This window comes from Benincasa hispida, chromosome 9 (genome assembly GCF_027475165.1).
Source record: "Benincasa hispida cultivar pf3 chromosome 9, pf3_genome.v1.1, whole genome shotgun sequence".
Lineage (NCBI taxonomy): Eukaryota > Viridiplantae > Streptophyta > Magnoliopsida > Cucurbitales > Cucurbitaceae > Benincasa > Benincasa hispida.
In genome coordinates, this window is record NC_143486.1 from 86,990,282 (window position 1) to 87,000,613 (window position 10,332).

The following is a 10,332-nucleotide window of genomic DNA, read 5'->3' on the forward strand; positions in this document are numbered from 1 at the left end:
TGATTTTATAAACTACGAGTTTTAGGACATAAAATCCAATAATTGGGTATTCTGATTTCGATTATGTAGGATGCCAAGACACTTTGTGAACCACTTCAGGCTATATCTTCATGTTGGCTGGAGGAGATTTATCTTGGAAAAGTGTTAAACAAACACTTATGGCTTCTTATACCATGGTTGTGGAGTTTATAGCATGTTATGTGGCATCCAATCATGGAATATGGTTGCAAAATTTTGTCACTAGGCTATGGATAGTGGTTGGCATAGAAAGATCACTAAAATTATTTTGTGATAATAAGTCAGCAAAAATGTATTCCAACAACAACAAAAACAATATAAAGTCAAAGTATGTAGACGTAAAGTTTCTGGTTGTTAAAGAAAGAGTTTAGAATGATCAAATTTTGATAGAACATATAGGAACAAACTCTATGGTGGTAGATCCATTGACAAAAAGGTTTACCACCTAATGTTTTTCATGAGCATGTTTCTCGCATGGGTGTTAGTCACTATTCTAATTTCATGGTTTAGTGGGAGTTTGTTATTAAGGATGTTATTTAACCTTAATTTGTTTATTTTCTATATAAAATAAAGTTGATGGTTTAAGTTTTATTATGTGAACTTGTTTATCATGCATGTGGTTTTGCAAATGAGGTTTAGCATAAAGTTTTAAGAATGATCTCACTAAGGAATTTGGATCAATTGAAAACAGGCATGATCTTGATCACTTTGCATGTAGTTTCTATGCGATCCATCCATACTTCATCTACGTCATTGAATGTATTGTAATTGGTGATGAAGGAAGATTTAGTTACGAGGGTAGTGACAAAAGCCACCTTGATTCTGTGCTAATACAGAAGATGGACCAGATTTAACTAAAGGAGAATTCTATTATTGAAATAACCTATTTATACGTGCTTAAAGTTTATATGATTTAATTATATCAGGCACACAGACATAGCCCAAGTGGGAGATTGTTAGATATATTTAAATAATATATGTTTAATTAAAGTATGAGTTATGTGTGTGGATTAATAATTTATCACATTGGGTTATTTTATTAGATTGGACCATATTATATGATCTAATTAATTAAGGCCCTAGATTCCTAATTGAGTATGGACTTAATGAATAGAAGCTCATTCCTAGTTAATTAGAGTTTAATGGGAATCCTAATTAAACTTGCATATAAAGAGACCTTAGGCTATGGTCTCCAATATACCAAAACAATAAGTGATCAATCTTTCTTGAATCTCATCTAGAGAAAGATCCCACTTAGAGCATTCAGAGTTTTGTTTCAGGAAGACAATAGCCATTTAGAGTCATTATCAATTCGGAGTCAATTTGGAGTCATTATCAATTCGTCAATGGAATCTGGTACGTATATATTCTTGACAATTTGGCATGAATGATCCTAAGATTTATCTATTCAATATAGATATAAAGTAATTATGCTAACATCCCACTCAACCCAACCTTAGTAGGTCTAAGGTGATATCAACTCTTATTCACATGTTATCTCATGACATATAAGCACTCAACAAACAACATCAAAGAATATCAAACAACATTGATTATCATATACTCACATCCTAACATACAAATGAACAAGCCCAAATCATCAAAACTTAAGAACCGATATTCTTTGACCAACGACAATGAGTCCACTAGGCTGCAACCTAGTGAATTCACAACTATGATAATACCCTCTATACAGTCATGAGTTCCACATGGTATACACAGGGTACTTAGTCAATTAGAATTAGCATCCTATTCAATCCAACCTTAGTAGAGCCCCACCACTAAGGTGATATCGATTTTTCATCTGTATGGGAGTCCATGTTATATGGATAATCAATTAACGCACAAATAAAACACACATCGATATGTTATAAGTCGTCTTATAATGGCAAGCATCAAGTACACCATAACTCATATCCAAATCTAGTATGCTTCAATATACTAATTTCAAGATCCACCATAAATGCTCCAACATACTACAGTTTAAATATACTCATCTCAACATGCTCCAACATGCCATAATAAAATTTACATCAACCAAATACAAACAAGAACCAAATCAAACAATACCATAAGCATTTAATCCAGCAATATCAACATATCCTGCATAAACCTTTGAGATTCTCTTAAGGTAGAATTCTACTTATAAAGCAACAATAAACGAAAACATAAATTGATCATGTGATAAACACGTTCTCTTTTAAGTGGAAAACTATTTATAAGTAACGTAAGGCAACCATCAATATTCTCTTTAGAGGGAAGACTACTTACTTGATTAGCTTAACCCAAAATAACCATTTAGTCTTCAAGAAATGTTGGCTAAAAAATTCGGAGTTAATCATTCTAAGCACTAGGAGGGACTTTTCTCTCTAATTGGTCTCCCTTTAGAATGAATGTAATGATTGTATTTATAAAGAGTATAAATAATCTTAATCCTAAATTATTTTAGATCCCATAGTTAAAAGTAGTATAAATTAGATTTTCTTTTTTAATATGCCATTTTATTCAATTAGGAAATACATATATTAATTAATTAAAAATCCATATTTAAAATAGAATATAGATTTTAAATATGAGATTTTATCTAATTAGAAAATTTATATATTAATTAATTAGAAAAAATATATATTTGGAAGGAGATAGATTTGATTAACTTTTCTTTTAATTATGGCATGATCTAATTAAGAAATCTAATTTTAATTAATTAGAAAATCCATAATCTAATTAATTTAAGAAACTATATTCTAATTAAATTTGAAATCTTGTAATCCAATTACATTAGAAATTCCCTAATCCAATTAATATAGAAATACATATTCTAAATAAATTAGAAAATCCAAAATAGATCATATTTTACATCATCAAACATTTATCAAACAGAGTTGAAGTTTTAAAGATGGTAAAAATAGAGAGATTGTGTGAAATAAAGTCTCCTTAATAAGGGTGTATAACTTGATCATCTATTTAAAAATTTATACTCATTGTTGCTATTATTGCTATCAAGATGTGTTTGATTTAATTCATAAGTATTTAATTTTGAAATAAGTCATTTTGAAAAAAATTAAATTCAAATTAACTTTTGAAACATTTTAAAAATATATTTTAAATCAATTTTATTTTAAATAAAAATAATGTTTGGAAATCAAAAGAGTTTTAATAAAAACAATTTTTTTTTTCCAAACATGCCCATAATATACTAAAAATCATAAGAAGCTTATAACTTGTATCATTTTGCTTCTTCCATACAGGATGACGTGTCAATCGTAGACCATTGGCTGGTGAATGGCAAGCACTATTCTCAAACAAGGTAGCGCCAAACTATTTTAATGATTCTCATATACTATGATAATTGTGCGCACATTCCAGAAAAAACTCTTTCTAAATTAAGTGTATATTTAATAGTGATCCTAAAATAATTAAAACCTTTCTTCAAATATATTTTTAATTATTCAAAATTAATTATAATATATTAAAAATATATTTAAAAATATTAATTAAATATTAATTTTTTAAAATATGATAAAAGTGATGGTTTTTAATCATTTCAAAGTCCCTTTCAAATAGAATATATGCAATATTTACTTTTATATAATTCAAAATTTTGATAAAAAGAATAATATTTTACACATCCTTTTGCAGTGAAGAGTGGCTCAAAAGAATGGACAAGAATATAGCTTCAATAAAACAAATACTGGAGTCTACTTATGGCAAGGATTCAGCTGTAAAGTGGATTGTTTATTGGAGAACATTCTTTATTGCAGTGGCCGAGTTATTTGGGTACAATGGGGAAGAATGGATGGTTAGTCATTTCCTATCCAAGAAGAAATGATGCGAGAAGCAAAAGAATCCAAAATATATATATATATATATATATATATATATATACACATATAAACTGAAAGTTAAACATATTTTAATCGAAGATTAATTATATATAAAACCTAAGTTATACATGAATCAAGAAATTTGAGAGTTGAGTATATTAATGGATGAGAGTTGGTAAACTCATGTATTGGAGAATGAGATGTACTTATGATTTTAAGTATAGGATTTTATATGACATATCCCTTCTCAGATTACCTTCTTGATCTAAGAAGGAATGTATAGCCAACCCTTATATGGCTATTACCATCCATCTGGAACCGATAATTTGTTTCCTGTGCACCTGCTAATTCTTTAAATAGTACAACATTGAAGTAAGATATTCCATTACCATGTACATGAATACATAAACTGGAGTTGATATTTACAGTCTCAGATTCAAGTCTCTACCCTCACTTCCCAAAATATGTATAGACACAATCAGGGTTAACTAAACTTAGTGGACCACCTAGACTTGAGTTCTTTAGAGAATCCTTATGAAGTGACTGACTAGCAAATCTACTCGACTCCGAATGTCGATCGCTACCTAGGGAGAAAAACATTTCACAACATGAGCTCAGATGCTCAGTCAATGACTATTAAGAGAAAACATACTTTTCATTCATTTAACAAGTAAATAAGCTTTCAAACAGAAAAGAAATATAATATGCTTTCCATTTAAACATACATGTACATGATCAGGGTTTTATTGAAATTGGAAGCATAAAATGCATCAAGTGAAAACCTCGAAAGAAATCTCTTCATCAACATACGGTAAAATAATGCCACTACTCCATTATCTGAAAACCTAGGGAGAGCCTTTTTGCTTAATCCCTAAACATAAGCCTGGGCTAGGGTGAGAACCCTTTTGTTCAATCACCTGACAATCAATGAACTGGTCATACGTACACGTAGAACTAAACTGGATCCTGCTCACCTTATACCTTCGGTGTCAAGGATCATAGGAGTAGGGTTTTTACAAGGCACAAATCATTTAAAACATATAAACATGGTTTCCACTAAAACATCATAAACATAGTTTTCATTATACATTGCATAGTGCCTTGTAAACCGTAAATTATGTTTATTAAATCATTTGAAAATATCATCATTTATAAACATAGCATAGGTTTATGGAAAGCGCATATTGAAACCATAAATAACATTATCATTTTTTAAGAACATAGCATAAGTTATGCGTTGAACATTTGTGAAGTTAACATAAGAAAACATTAATAAAAACTTGTCACTCACAATATTTAAATCACTTCTCCAAAGGGTCATAGGCCTCCCCTATATGCATTTGTCCTGTGGAAAACACAAGAACCTTGAGTTAATGTCTTAGCTCTCTTTTGATCTTAACTTAAACACATACGCATAAACTAAACCCAATCTTAAACCATTGCATTTCCCTCATCTTAACTAAGTCATTATCATCGCATCCCATACTTAACCAAAGCATCACCATCGCATAGGTACTTATCACATCCTATAACGCACCACTTTTTACCTTGTTGCCGGCTAATGAGTGGTAACACACATATATAAATGCATAATGGCGTTGGGATATACCTAAGTTTCCTATGTGATGTTCCTACTGCCGCATCTTTCAGTACATCATCAGCGTCGCACACCTTCCCCGCACCTGCTTTCCTAGCGCCTATCCTTGCCTATGCATGCACGATCTCTTGAGGTAGCCTCGGCCAGCCAGTTGCCCGCTCATTCGTGGTTTGTAACTACTTTCTTGTTTAAACAATCAAATTTCCAGATTTTACTTTCAGCAAAAATAACTTAAATTCTAGACTTAATTCTTCAAAACTTCCTTCTAAGAACTTTTTCCTAAAGGCTTGAAATCTGGGTCTTCACAGATTGCTCGAGTGATCTTAAGAGCCTTGAACACTTGTGTAATTTCTTCAATTTTTGGGCCAAATCCTTGGGGTCTTCTTCCAGTAGTCCTGATTTAGTTTTAACACAGCTTGAACCTCCTTTGGCTTCAACTTCCCTCTCTTAGCATACAAAAATTGCTCAAACCGAGCTTTTTTACTTAGCTTCCTTTTTATTCTCAAAGGTTGCATGTTTAGCTAGCCTACTAAATTTAGATCGCTTTAAAATGTCTGATTAAGACACTTAGTCCACTAACCAAGTGATTAAGTTGAGGCTTAAGTTTCCATCAACGCATACATGAGGTTCAAGCCAAACTCTTCTTCAGCTCACGCACACTGTATACTACCACTACATCCCTGTCCATCGTACCCTTAGACAGCATGCACTCTGGCCTATCTTCAACGCTTGCATTTAGCGTGTTGCACACCAACGTCCAGAATAAAAACCACTAAACACACCTCGGTTGCCTTGCTAGCGCATGGCCCTCGATAGCCCCCTTATCATCGCACAACCCTTAGTAAATCACCTAGTCTAACCTCCAAGTTATGCGGCACCTACAACCTCATGGCAACCATAGTCTTCCTTGGCTGCCTACCCTTGAGCACTTGGACGTATAGAGCATCAAGCTCCAATGCATCCGACCCTCCAATTTCACTAAGTGTTACACTCCTGTGACACCCGAGAGCACAACAATCAACACTTAGTACATTTTTCAGCCTCCAAATGTACCTGAGAGCTATTTCTTCCATACTTTGTAAATTTCTTTTTCCAAAACATTACTTCTTTTTCCACAACATCCCTTACATGCCCTTCATACATCACCCTAGCACAAGCATATAAAAGCACTTACTTACAAGAGCATTATTGACATGAGTAGGAAAACTTAAACACGATTAAGTAGTAAAACAGGCTTAGGGGTTTACATTATATGTTTCTTGTATTTAATTAAGGTGAAAATTGTGGATCGAGAATTGTAGATGACAATTCTATAAATAGGACTGGGCTTTGTTTTTTTTAATCTAAGTATGTGAAAAGGAAACACAAAGAAAGTTCAAATAAAAGGTGTGAGAAATATAAGTGATTTTGTGATATGGATTGAGACCTATGAGTTGCATTAGTAAATTTTAGTATTATTTTTAATTAATTTTCAGAATTTTAATTTCAGATAATTAATTTCTAATTTTTAAGTGTTAAATTTTATGACTAATCAAAGATGAAGGTTGTCATTAATGATGTTACATTAAAAATAGTGGTTGGATGATGGAGGATGGGAAAGAATTTAGTGTTTTATTTTGACTTTTATTTATTTGTATTAAATAGATTAGAATCTCTACAAGGCTATATAAAGCCTTTTATCCTTCATTTGTAATCAGAATTAGAATTTTATGAATTAAAAATTGAAATCTCATATTTAAGACTTTTTTCTATCTTTTACACATTCTTGTTTTTAGATTTGCATGATAGAAATATTCAAGATTGATTGGTCATCAAACTTTTGGAGTGTTTCTTCCTTGAAGTGAATGGGCTTGTGAATAGTGCTTAGGCATTCAAGTTGTCTTGCTTCTTGGTTTGACCATCTATCTTTCTCGTTTTTTATTTCTCATCATTTGCTATCAAAGCTTTAAGTTCTGGATCAGGTATATGTTTCTGTTATTGTTGTTCATTTCTTATATTTCATTCTGAAAATTTCTTGTTCATCTGGTTCTTCTCGTGTCATTATGTCCAAAAACATAAATTAACAAAAAAAAAATGTCCTTTACGTTATCTTTTCGTTTTGTTGTCTTCTTCATTATTGTAGAACACATTCTTATCTACAATTTTTCCTTCTATAATATCTTCTAATTCGATCTACTTCGTTGGAAAAAAATCTTCTTTTTGTTAATAAATTCTAGCAAAACTGGAAAAAAATTGTCATTTACATTGTTTTTTTTTCTTTGTTATTATCTTTTAATTTCACCTTGATCTCAAGAGCATGTTTTTTAAGGGCAGAATCATCATGATACCTACAATGGTGATTCCCAATTTTGGAAAACTTTACGGGATGATCTGGCTAAGATACATCAATCTGTTAATTACATGTATGTATTGAATTAAGAAATGAAGTTTCAATAGCAAGCCAAGAAGAATCAAGCGAGACAATCTGTTTAAGAGGATGGTTGTCCCAAGCATAAAGATTATGTTTCAAAAGACGTCATCACTAACTCTTCTCGCAATAGTTTAACTGAGTTAAATCAATCCATTGATTTCTTATCTAAATTGACTTGAGAGATGAAGTTTCATGGGCAATCCATGACGATTCAAGCAACACGATCTATTCAAGAGGATGGTTGTCCCAAGCCTAAAGATGATGATTCAAAAGACGTCATTATTGTCGATGTGTCAACCAACAAAGAAGATGTTGACGTATATGTTGATAAAAGTCAAGTCAAGACACAGTATGAAAAAATGTACTTAAGTGAGAAAAATTAAGAGAGTGAGATTTTTATTCCAACTAACATTTAATATTATTTTTCTTTTGTTCTCATTGGATCTTTAAAGACACGACAAAAGGAGCGTATCATTCTGCGCATGAAGTTCATACTTAATTCAAGTGAAGATGTTTCAATCCAAGTGTTTAATCAAGCTCGAGCGAATGACTAAAAGATTACTTTTCAAGGCGAGGGAGATGTGAATTACTTTTTCAATGCTGCTGAATTTCTTCCATTTAATGTAGGATACTTTCAGATTCAATGACGAATCCTTTTGAAGAGGGGGAAAACAATATGGATTGAGACCTATAAGTTGCATTAGTAAACTTTAATATTGTTTTTAATTAATTTCTAGCATTTAAATTTTAGAGTTTAGGTGTCTTTAATTAATCTCTAGCTAAGTGTTAAATTTTATGAGTAGTCAAATATAGAGGCTACCATTGGTGATGTTACATTAAAGATGGTGATTGGAAGATGGAGGGTAGGAAGGAATTTAATGCTTTATTTTGACTTTTGTTTATTTATATTAAATAGATTAGAATCTCTACAAGGCTATATAAAATCTTCTATCCTTCATTTGTAATTAGAATTAGAATTTTATGAATGAAAAATTTAAATCTCATATTTGAGACTTTTTCTTAGCTTTTGCATGTTCTTGTTTTTAGAGGTTGATTGGTGTAAGCCCTGAAACTCTTCCCTTAGAAGTTTTTCCAAGTTAGATTTCTTGTGAGTAGTTTGGATTAAGATACTTGGTAAGAATTAAGCTTGTAGGTGTTGGATTTGAAAATAGAGGAAAGGCGAGGTGTGTTGTGCATTGAGGAAAATGCACCAAAGTTGTTGTGGAGTTAAAGCTTTTAAGTGTTGAAGGAAGTAGGCTTTGTATTGGATTTGAGTGATGCGATGAAGAGAGGATTTACCTAAGGAGGTGAGCTATGTGTTAGCCATAGATGATCAAGGTGGGAATTGGTTAGACCTAAAAAGAGTTGTAGGTGAGCTTTGGTTAGGAGGTCTATGCATTGGTAAGAGCTTAAGAGAAATGTGCATAGGAGGGAAGGAGTGTGAGGTTGAGCTTAACTTGGTGAGCCATGCGAGGAAAGGAATGGGGCAAGGGCTTAGCATGGAGAAGTTGGACAAGCTAGGCATTGACATTAAGGAGTCATGCGTTGGGGAGTTGTGTTGGTCATGCATTGAAGGAAAGAGAAGTGAGGCTTTGGCTATGCGTTGGTTAGAAGGGAGGATGCGTTGAAGAGAAGTCTTGTCCATGTGTTGATGAAGGTGGTGATCGAGAGAAGGACATTGGCTTGGTAATTATCTTTTAGTCAGGATTTATTTGTAGGGTAAATAGATAAAGGAGAAGCTAAAAAAGTGCGATGAGGTGCCAAGTAAAGATAAGAACTGTCAAGTTTTTAGCCAAGAAGGTCATGTAACCGAGAGTATAAATAAGGGGGAGAAAGAGGGAATCAGTTTGCCTAAACCATTTGAGAAAAAAATGAGAATTTCTTCAGCAAAAATTTAGAGGAACCAGTGGAGACCATGATTGAGGATTGCTATGTGAAGATTCGGCAAACAAGATGCTGAAACTGAAGGAAACTCAAGGTTGGTTTGAGTTTTGGAGCAATCGGAGAAAACTTAGGATTTTGGGAGATTTTGAGCATTTGGAGAAGAGTTAGAAGCACAAATTTGAAGAGCGATGGAAAACAGAAAGGCTTGAAGAAGGATTGTCGGTTGGAGGTTTAAAAAGGTAGGTGGAGAGACTAGCCTATCAGTGGGCATTAATGTTGCAGGCATCAGGCGTCTTGCACACGCTAGCCTCACAATCATCGATCGTCTTGTGCGCCCAAGTGCTAGTCTATCGTGCAGTAGTGCATCCCTGATGTCCAACCTCGCACTAATTCAACGCACATCTGTGCAAGGACTGTCACAACACGTATGACTGACGCCTGCACCCAGTTTTGTTGCACGTCCAACACCAAGTACCCATTAGGTTGGCCTTGTGTGTGTATCATGTAGGGATTTGGAATTCCCACAACGGAATTGTACGAACACCTTCGTGCCTTAGAATTTAATTTGGAACTCTTTAAAACAGAGAATAACGAAAATA

The 10,332-nt window shown here is 32.9% G+C and overlaps 1 long non-coding RNA gene across 1 annotated transcript; it reads left to right on the forward strand.

The window, feature by feature from the left end:
* The first annotated feature begins 7,134 nt into the window (after positions 1 to 7,134).
* Positions 7,135 to 8,579, forward strand: LOC120086286 (uncharacterized). Its single transcript, XR_005484182.2, has 2 exons — positions 7,135 to 8,198; positions 8,302 to 8,579. It is a non-coding gene; the product is annotated as an uncharacterized LOC120086286 (long non-coding RNA).
* Positions 8,580 to 10,332: the final 1,753 nt, after the last annotated feature.